Here is a 10,691-nt window from a genome sequence, read left to right as displayed (position 1 = left end):
AGTTTGGGCCTTTTCCCACCTGCCCTGCCTTTCAGAACGAGCTGTCTGATAACAAGGCACTGTGAACTGACACGTCACTTGGCTTTCTGGTCACCGCCAGGCAGACGCGCGGCAGGACTTGGTGCAATTCTCCTTCCCCAAGTGGCCACCACTCACTGCCAACCAGCGTAAAAAATATTCCAAGTGACATTTGAATGCCAGGGCGTCTGTGCACCAGGGCGCTTCTCAAAGGAACACGTGGGGGGAGCTGAGTGCATGGCGCAGAGGGAGAGAGCAGCATGGGAGAAGCTACAAAGAATAGGCGGGGAAAGGGTAGTTAAAAAACTAAGGGCGGGGAGGAGACTAGCAGGAAATGAGAGCAGCGACATCACCAGGGGGACAAAGCCTTGCACGTTTGAACTGCAGCCTTGCGCTGGCACTTGGAGTCTGGGCACCGACTAGTGGTTCTTGTCGAGTGAGGGCATTTCAACATAGCAGCTGGGCAGCGTAATTCCTAGACCGGGCCATTGTACCTGCGCGAGCTCTGCTCCAACAAGCACTGCTAACAATAGGAGTGTGGCTACCTGGATACGTACGTAGGACTGATGGGGCACTAAGCGCTCCCCATTGGCCATGGCCATTCTGCTACTTTCAGCACTGTAGCGTAAGCACAGCTGGTGCAGATACCTCTACCCACCCTGGGAATTACACCTCTCAGCTGTAGCATAGCCGTAACCAGAGAAATGCTGATGTAAAGCGTACTCTGTATTTTAGAAAGGTGCATCTGTCTCTGTTTGGCCGTGAGTCTGTTTGTTCAAGAATTCCTCCTAAACAGTAAGAGCTAGGATCTTCTCCCACATTGGGTGGGCAGCTTTCTCTTCTCATAGCTTAAAGCAAGGTCAGGGCTTGGTTGTGCCTGACCAATGGGATGTGTCTGGAATTCAATTGTTTCTCATAAAATGGAAAGGGAGGGGTTTGATTGGAGGGACAATTATACCTCAGAATGACCACAGGGGGGCAGCAAGGGACCAGAGATGGGGACCAGGACAGTTATAACCCCATTGGGCCAGCAGGAGGCAGAGGTAGAGAAAGGGACAGCCAGCTACTGTATATTTCAGAGAATTTGTCTGTGTGTGTCTGTCCCCGAGACGGGGGACATGCTGGATAGGAACAGAAATGTTGTTCCTTTTTAGCCTCACCAAGGTGGCTCCCTGGGAAATTGGCTGCTGAAATGATTCAGAACCTCAGGACGGTCTAGTGTCACGCCTCTGTCTGAAGGGGACAGGGAACGTTATGGTACTGCTGGACGGGAAGCAGGCGACCAACATCTTAAAAGCAGGGAGTGGTTCTTGGAAAGCAGGAATCTTGCCTTTCTCACTCCCGGGGAAGGTGCTGTGACAGTCAACACAGGAACTCGGCTCCCTGTGTGCAGCTCTGACCAGCTGCTGGCTGCAGGGCCCTTTAGAACTCGCTTTTCCTATTTAAGCCAAATACTTGCTCAGAAATCAGCTCAATGGCCTGGCCAAGACAAACCTCAGCTATTTTGGCAGCGAGCACGGGGCCTGAAGGGTCAGCTGAGGAACGTTCGTATGCTGGGCTAGATACAGGTTTTATCTGGATGCTCACCGAGCTGCTAAGGGCCACCTAATCTTAACTCTGCAAGCACCACTAACCAAGAATCCTAGGGCACCTTAGAGACCCATTTATTAGGGCACACTTGCTATCCCTGAGAGAGCCACAGTCCCACCTGGGTCCTTTAGTGGACTCCTGAAAGTTGCAGCTCTTCACAAAGGCCTATGGGCCTAGATGGCGGCTTACAGGAGAGCCTTCAATGGACACGAACCTTCCGTGCAACCGGCCACTTGCTCTTTGCTCTCACGCCCTGTGGAAGAGCTCTCATAATTCTTTCCTGGAAAGCAGCACAGACTTCAAGACTCCTGAATTTTATCCTGGTCTCTTCCACTAGCTCACGGTGACACCTCGGACAAGTCCCTCAGCCTCTCTGACATCACATTCCCACTTGCAGGGCTCGAGATGAACATTCCCACTCGAGATGAACATCCTTTCGAGCTTTGTCAGGTGCTTTGAAATCCTGAGCTGAAAGGGCTTGTACAAGTGCAGAGGGCTGCTATTAATCCACTGCTCCAGCCAATATAGATTTTATATTCTCCGGCCTGGACACTTAGCTTAGATTATATCATCAGTCCAGCTACATTTGGACCGAAAGTATTCCTAGCAACCCTGGCTTGCTTCTCAGCACACAGCAGGAATGGACGTGGAATATGTTATGGTTGAAGGAAGCCATATGGGATGATGGTGGGACTCTGACCAATTCAACGATCTCTGCTAACTATGCAGCATCCTCCTCCCTGCAGTCAGTGGGATCTCCTTTAATGGGGTTGGTTCTCCGCAGCAAACCACCAGGGCTGCGTTTGCTAAGACACTGTGTGTGATAAATGCCACCCACATCGGGAAAGCTGCTTGCAAGTGGTTTTGACGCACTGTGAGAGCCTGACCTGTACCAAAGAACTAAAATGCGCACTCACGCTATGTCTAAACTATGGGGTTTTACCTCCGGGATACCAGAAGCACTCTGCCGGGTCCAGGGAACGCGTCTGCTCTTCTGCTTTTTTTTGCAGAAGAGCAAACGCGCTCTTTCGGAAGCCCTGTCTTCCTCCTCCCATGAGGAAGAAGGGCTTTTCCAAAAGAGGAGGCTTTCCCGAAATTTGGCCCGGTGTAGAGGGACCAAATTTTGGAAAAGCCTCTTCCAAAAAAAAATCAGAAAAAGGTGTTGAAATTGCGGCGTGCAGGCTGTGTACCTTTCTCCGGTAGATCCCTGTAGTGTAGACATAGCATTAGTGACACTAAATGTAAAGGCGCGGAGCCCTTTTTGCGTTTCCTTTGTTAAAGGAGCAAGGTTGCTCTAGCAGCTCTAGTTTTTCATCCCCAGCTGCTGGTGTGTTTGTCTTGGCGCAGCGCGTGGTTGCTCCATGTATAATGCACAGTATATGGCCACGTTCCCGAGTCCAGCTTTTCGCTCACAAAATAAACACTTGCATTCACATGGATTATTGTTTGCCTTGCCCTGTCCCTGTCATGTAGAATTGTTACATCATCGCCGCATGGCCTCCCGCTGGGCAGCTTCCAAACAGATCTGGCTTTGTTACCAAGGTCAGACTTTTAAGGGTAGGATTTATCCAGGTGCGACAGGCTAGTGCAAGGGTTATGCACCACTCCAGTCCCATCACAAGCCTCAGAGCACCAAGCACAACAGACCCATGATCATGATGGAGGCCTATAAGCCCTATTGCCCTCTGCCCAGGAGTGAATTTCACCTTATGTGCTACAATGCCATGAGACAGGCCAGGAGCCTGGAATTCCTTTTATGTAGCTAGACTATGTGCAGTGACAGGACAAGCTTCTTCTGCAGCACCCCTGCTGATGCTCCTCAGCGCTTTTCTGGACGGCCCTGCTTAGAGGTCTCAGGCGAGCTTCACCCTCCTCCTCCATCCATGTCACTGTGGCTGGAATGACCTTGCTGCTGCATTCCAAATCCAGCCCAGGGCAGTGGCAGCTGGATGGGCTTTCCTATGCGTTGGAAGAGAGTTAACGATGCTCAGTGATAAGTCCCACAGGGGGGGTCGCTGTGCTAGTCGGCAGCCGCCAACACACCGAGGAGGCCTGTGACACCTTAAAGACAAACCAATTTATTGGGGCATCAGCGTTCAGGGGTCTGCTGCAAGGGGGGCTTGGCCCACGAAAGCGGATGTCCAAATAAATTGTTTCTAGTGACGCGCCATGCACAGGAAAAGCCACCCTCCCCGTGGGTAGCCACAGGGGCATCTCTGCCTGGCTCCTTCGCTGCCACCTTTGGCAATGACCGGAAACGCGTCTGTCTCCTGACCTGGCTATGCAATATCGAGGGTTATGAATCGGCTGCAGCACTGGGGAGCACTGCCGCCCAGTAGGAGAAAGAATATCCCACCCTCCGCGCTCCATCGCTCTGAACAGTGTCAGTGACCAGCACTATAGAGCCAAGAGGAGGCAGCAACATTTCCCAGTGCATGAGGGAACTGGGGTGGGGGGGAGGGGAGAAAACTGCTCTCCGGACTCTCCCAGCTGGTGGTACATGATCAATAATTCTACATCTGTAACACCTCAGGGTTACGTTGCAGCATGGGCCAGTGAGGGCAGCACGGGCACTAAAGGAGATCCAGGTTCTGTTTTGAGCTCTGCCTCAAATTTGGGGCCTCAACTTTGCTCATCTGTAAAATGGGGTGAATAGGCCAGCTTGCCAAGAGAGACGGGCTGGCGAACACATTGGCAGCGCTGGTGCAGTGACACACCGCCACATGTGGAGTAGGAATGGGGCATGAATGGAGGGCACAGAGGAAAATGCCCCCCCACCTCTAGCTCCACCAGGAAATCTCGAACGCTGGGAGGAAATGCCACCGAAAGCCCAAAGATCTCACTGGGAAAGTAACCTGCATACAGACAACAGGCAAGAAAATCCAAGTCAGCAACAAATTCCCAGGACTTTCTTGTCTCTTTTCGTGGGAGGGGGGAGAGTGAGGGAGGGAGGAGTGGGAGTGGCAGTGTAGAACAATTTGTACCAAAATAAAAACCAACAACATTCTTTTCCAGATAGTGGCGGATTCTGAAAAGGCAGAAGAACAAACATTGCTAGTTAGCACTGAAAAGGTGGAAATTCAGAGGGAGAAGAAAAAAACAATGAAGCAGCTGCCCTCTGGAAAATGCTACTCATAATTTCATCCTTTCATTCAGGGCATAAAAACAATGGCTGGCTAAGCTAAGGGGCTATATAATAGGAGAGCTGGTGCCTTTCAACTCCTGGTCACTGGCTAGGGCAGTATAATATCTGTGTATGTTTACGTGCTCTATATTATTCAGCACAAAATACCTGTGTTTGCAAAACAGACTTTTAGATAGGGTGTTGTCTCTGGTAAACAAGAGTGACAAAATTGGAACTCAAGATGTGTGGGGCACCTGTTTATGCGTTGAGGCCATTTTCTTTAAGCAATGCTCCCTGCTTAAGGTTGCCTGAGATCCTGCTAGTCCCCATTTGCTCTCTGATGGCTGGCTCATTGCCTGGAATGAATTTGGTGTTGCTTAATTTCAGTTATTACTGGACAAGTTTCCTCATTGTTAATTAGGGGGAAGTAAGATCCGATGGTTAGACCATGAGAGCAGGTTGCAAACCTTTCCAGCCTTCACGTCCCCCACCCATGAAGGATACCTGCTTCACCCTGGTGTCATGAGCTTGAGTTGTGTGGCACAAAGTGCTTGGCGACCCAGGTTACCAAACGGTGAAGGGCCAGAGCCGCAGTGCAGCCAGTGGAAAGACTCATTAACCAACCACGGTGAGCTTTGGCCCTTGGGAGGCTTCCGCTTTCACCAGCAGAAGTTGGTCCAACAGAAGATATCATGTCTCCCACCTTGTCACTCCAAATAGCCTGGGCCCAACATGGCTACACCATCACTGCCCGAACAAAGGTGACCCGAGCGTTTGCAGCTACTGTGCTGCAATGAAGGGGGGGCTGATGTCACAAATGTAACATGCCAAACAGGGCGCTGGCCCAGCCCATCCCTGCTTAACTCCACCCCGGTTAAATCCTTCTACCCAAGAAGCTAAACGGGCTCAGCTCTGATACCCTCCGGGTGTACGTCTACACTTCAAATGGTGCAGCTGTGCCACGCAAGTGCATCACCGTAGATATTCGCTACAGCCATGGGAGGGGTTCGCAGTAAATTCACTTATTAAAAACAAAGGCAGGGCTGAGTGAGGTGGGAGACTCCAAGACGGAGGAAAAAAGCGCCTGCCCGTCATGCTATCAGCATCTTCTGATGGGCGGGACAGGCTGTGAACTAAAGCTGGCTTTGGACTCGACTGGAAATCATGACAAACATTTGCAAACCAGCTGTTAGCCCAGGAGCAAGCTGACGCCACAGCCAGGGGTAGCTGTGCCTCTGGGAGAGTCCAGACAGTGATATTCCTCAGCAGGAAGCCAGGGTGGAGGGAGGGGACTGCGTGCAGGCGAGGAAAGGATGTTCAATAGGTTCTATTGCCACCAGGACTCTTGTACCGGAGCGGCTGAGTCTGCTGTTAAAAAGACATGAACAGCTGCATAGAGCCCGGCGCGGGTTTAAATGTCTACCTGCAACTGCGGATTGTGGCATCCGCAGATCCCTCCTCCCGAGAGACACTGGGGCTAGCGCTGAGGGGTGTGGGGCTGAGGGTGGTACAGCCTCACAGCTGAGAGGAGCTCCCAGCATGGGGCACTGGCTCCTGGACACAACAGACTATGCTCCTTTGATGGCCACAGTGTGTCTGCAGATCTGTGGGTCTCAATGTCTATCCACGGATGCCCACAGCCGTATCCGTACCTGTGCAGGGCTCTACAAATACACAGTGGGCAGGGGGACCTGCCGAAGAGCTGGGTGGAAGCCCAGAAGCATTTCTCTTTCACCAGCAGGAGTTGGTCCAACAGAAGATATCATGTCTCCCACCTTGTCACTCCAAATAGCCTGGGACCAACATGGCTACACCATCACTGCCCGAACAAAGGTGACGAGAGCGTTTGTGGCTACTGTGCTGCAATGAAGGAGGGGCTGACGTCACAAACGTAACATGCCAAACAGGGCGCTGGCCCATCCCATCCCTGCTTAGCTCCATCCCGGTTAAATCCTTCTACCCAAGAAGCTAAACGGGCTCAGCTCTGATACCCTCCGGCTGTACGTCTACACTTCAAATGGTGCAGCTGTGCCACGCAAGTGCATCACCGTAGATATTCACTACAGCCATGGGAGGGGTTTACCCATCAGCATTTCCTGAGAGGCGGTGGCTTGGTTGGCAGCAGAGTTTGTCTGTTGGCCTAGCGCTGTCTGCTCCGTGGGTTAGATGGGCATAACACTGTCTCTCCTGACGTGGATTTGTAGCTATGCCGAAGTCCGGAGTATTGCTGCTGTCTGGGCTACAAGGAGTAACTGAGCCTAGAATACATTTATTCCTGGTTTGGGTTTGATTCCTTAAATGCTCGTTCTGAACGCTGAGCTTTTCGCAGGGGACAGTCCTTCCTGTAAAGGCGTATAGATATGCTGGGTGGAGTCTGCGGTTAGCCTCAGGCGAGGCCACAACACTAGCTCCACGAATAACAACGCACACTAGCAATAATCCCACTCCATCCCTGCCCAGCAGTTCTGAGATGTTGCAAGAAACTGGCCTAGAAATACTTTAGATCAGTGGGCACCAACCACTGGATCTACTGGTAGATCTTGGAGCCTTTGACGGGTGAGCCTGACTGGTGTGGCCAAGAGGTTCTCAAATGCCAGCACGTCAGATCCCCCCCCCTCCCCCGCTGCTCATCTGCTGCCCTTTGCCTTGGCGCTGCCCCTCCCCCGGGGAGCCACCTTCTTTCGTGCAGGTCAGGGGAGGAAGAGGCGGGTGCTGATGTCAAGGTGCCCCCCCCCACACACACTCTGTGTCCTTTCTCCACAGAGCCGAGAGGGGGCACAACAGGACTTGGGAGAGGGAGTTTGCTGGCTTCTTTAGGGAGTGGGGCAGGGCTGAGCCTGCCTTAACCTCACTGCATCACCACCCAGGAGCCACCTGAGGTAAGCAGGGCCCAGCTGGAGCCCACATCCCGAACCCCTACCCCAGTCATGAACCCCCTCCTGGACGCCAAGCTCCTGGCCCAGCCCCGAGTACCCCTGCATCCAAACCCCTCCCAGAGCCTGCTCCTAGAACCCCTTCTACATCCCAACGGCCTGCCCCAAGCTCAGCTCAGAGCCCCTCTCACATGCCAAATCCCTTAATCCATGACCAGAGCGGCACCCCAACTCTCTGCCCCAGCCTGATGAAAGTGAGGGCGGATGGGTGAGAGCGGGAGGATGGAGTGAGCAAGGGCAGGGCCTCGGAGAAGTGACGGGAAGGAGGCAGGGCCAGGGTGTATATATTTGAAGTAGCTCTTGGCTTGCACTTAAATTCAAAATGTGATCTCATACTGAAAAAGGTTGGCGACCCCTGCTTTAGCCCCAGGGTCTCAAACGCCATTTACCTTCGGGACAGTCCAGTCCTCAAATCCTCCTTGTGGGCCAACAGGAACCCCGCTCCGGCAGGGTTCCGGGAGTGTCTCCACACATTCCTCTCCCGGGCATCTCCTGGCGTTGCTTCCCATCCCATGCACCCTCCACCCCCAGCCCCATGCATTCCCTGACCCCACCCGCTGTCCCTGGGGTGGGGCACGTGTGGTGCCGCCAGTAGTAGCACAGCGGGGCTAGAGCAGCTTCTGGTACTAGCCCCATGCTGCTGCCGGCACATCCCTGGCGAGGTGTGTGCAGGCCGTCCTGCCCACAGACTGGTTTGGGGCTGTGGCCCTGGGCCCCGTGCGCTAGGACAGGATGGTCGCTCGTACTCAGGTCAGCTGGTAGGGCCCTGGGTGGGTTGGGCCTGGCAGCAGGGGCTGGGTCCCCTCACACTCATTGTGGTGCCAGGAGCTGCAGGGAAGCGAAGCTACGCAGCGGCCTGCTCTGCTCTGCTGCCATCGCCCAAGCCAGCCGGTTCAGGGGCTGGGCGCGCTGCCTCCCACGGCCATGGTGAAGTGGAGTGACTGGGATGGCGCGGATGATGGTGGCAAGTGGAGCAGAGGTTGCTGTGCTTCCTGTGGCTCCCACCACCACAGCCAGGGCAGGGCGAGGGGGCTAGGGCTGACCCCTGCTGCCGGCCCACGCCAGGCCCAGTGACCTGAGGCCACGTCCCTCGGGGAGCGGCTTGAGGGAAGAGGTGCAGTTGGAGGGGGAAAGGCAGCGTGGGGACATAGCAGGAGCTAAACTTGGGGGAAAGATACAAACACCCCCTCAGGGATTCATGGGCCAGGTTGTGGACCTGCTCGGGCTGCAGGTGGCCTCTGGGCCACGAGCTGGAGATCCCTGCCTTGGGCTACGCTATCAGATCAGGTCAAACCTATTATGGTCAATTTCTGGTCACCCGATTTTGCAAAGTCAAAGGTCTGTGGCCCGACTGCAGGAAAGAATTCACTGTAGTCTGCAGCAGCACATCCCCATTAAGGAGACTGCCGTTGGCTTCGAGAGTGATGCACTATGGGTGGCTATCCCACAGTGCCTGCGTTGCTTTGCATTCTGGGTTATGCTCCTGGTGCATGCTGGGACCAAAACTGTGCAGCATGTGGTTACGGTTCACGTCGCCAGTGTCCCATACTGTGCTTGTCTACTCCCTCCCCCCAGCTTGAGATGAACGGGAAACACCCTTTTCGGCCCTGGTTGCCTGCGCAGCTGTCACGGCAGCGCGAGCACGGATCCCGTTTCGCACCAAACCAGAGTGATGTGGATGGCTGCCTTGGGGCACCTCATGGTGCAGTGTTTTTAGCGTGTAAGCACAGCACACCAAGAGGAGGAGGAGGAGGAATCGCCTCCATCTCAGGGTCCCATGGGCACGCTGTACAGGCAAGCCCTCGTGTTCGGTGGAATGGAACCGCAGCAGGCATTCAATCCCATTGACACTGTGAAATGCCAGTTCTGACGCCGTCAGACACGCACAGACTAGGGGGCCGCATTGTCATGCTGCTATGGGACGATCAGCAGTGGCTGCAAACCTTCCGACTGCACAGAGCTACTTACGTGGAACTTTGTGAATGGCCTTCCCCCGCCCCGAAGCGCAGGGACACCCAAACTCGGGTGAATGGCCTTCCCCTGCTCTGACCGTAGAGAATCGTGTCCATTGGCCTGTGGAAACTTGCAATGCCAGACTGCTACTAGTCAATTGGGAATCAATTCGGAGTGGGGAAATCTACAAGTACATAAGAACATAATTCAACTACATTAATTCAACTACAGGCAGAATGGTGGTTGAATGTGCTTTTGGGCATGTAAAGGGAAGATTAAGGTGTCTGCTGACTAGGTTGAACCTCAGTGAATGCAACATTCCCTTTGTAGGGGCAGCCTGTTGTGTGCTCCATAATCTTTGTGACAAAGAGGAGGAAAGTTACCTGTGGGCGGGCAGGGGACACACTACCTTGCCAGAGATTTTGAGCTGCTAGACACCAGGGCACTAAGGAGAGCACAGTGAAGGGCGGTGTAAGTCCGAGACGCTTTGAAAGAAAGTTTTATGAATGAGCAGTTTTGAGAGTGATGCACGTTGCCCTGAATTCAGTGCGTTTCCCTGGAACTCCTTACGCCTGCAGTACAAGCAGTAAAGAGACTGTGGGTCAGAGATCGTGTTTTTGTTTAGGGAAGACAGTAGAGAAAGAAAAGAAGCCCGTGGGGGAACTCAGAAATGCAAGGACAATCTTTTGCCTCCCAGGGCCCTGAAGGTTGAGTCCACCTCCCTCTCCAGCTGTGTCCTGGAGCCCCTGGACCTGGACGCTATGGAACTGGGGGAGGAGGGAAAATTATTTTGCATGAGGTAGAGAGGGTCCTGGGGGCACACACTATCACTGCCAAAGATTTTCCCTTGTTGCCCTGATTGCCATTCCCTGCCCGCTGTCTGGTCCTGCAGCTCCACCATTCTGTTCTGCCGCTCCACCACCCGCTCCCGCACCTTCTCCAGCAACAGAATCCTTCACGCCACTGAAACAAAATACAGGACCATGTAGCACTTTAAAGACTAACAAGATGGTTTATTAGATGATGAGCTTTCGTGGGCCAGACCCACTTCCTCAGATCAAATAGTGGAAGAA

This window comes from Pelodiscus sinensis, chromosome 23, assembly GCF_049634645.1.
Source record: "Pelodiscus sinensis isolate JC-2024 chromosome 23, ASM4963464v1, whole genome shotgun sequence".
Taxonomy (NCBI): domain Eukaryota; kingdom Metazoa; phylum Chordata; order Testudines; family Trionychidae; genus Pelodiscus; species Pelodiscus sinensis.
Note: the sequence above shows the minus strand (reverse complement) of the source record.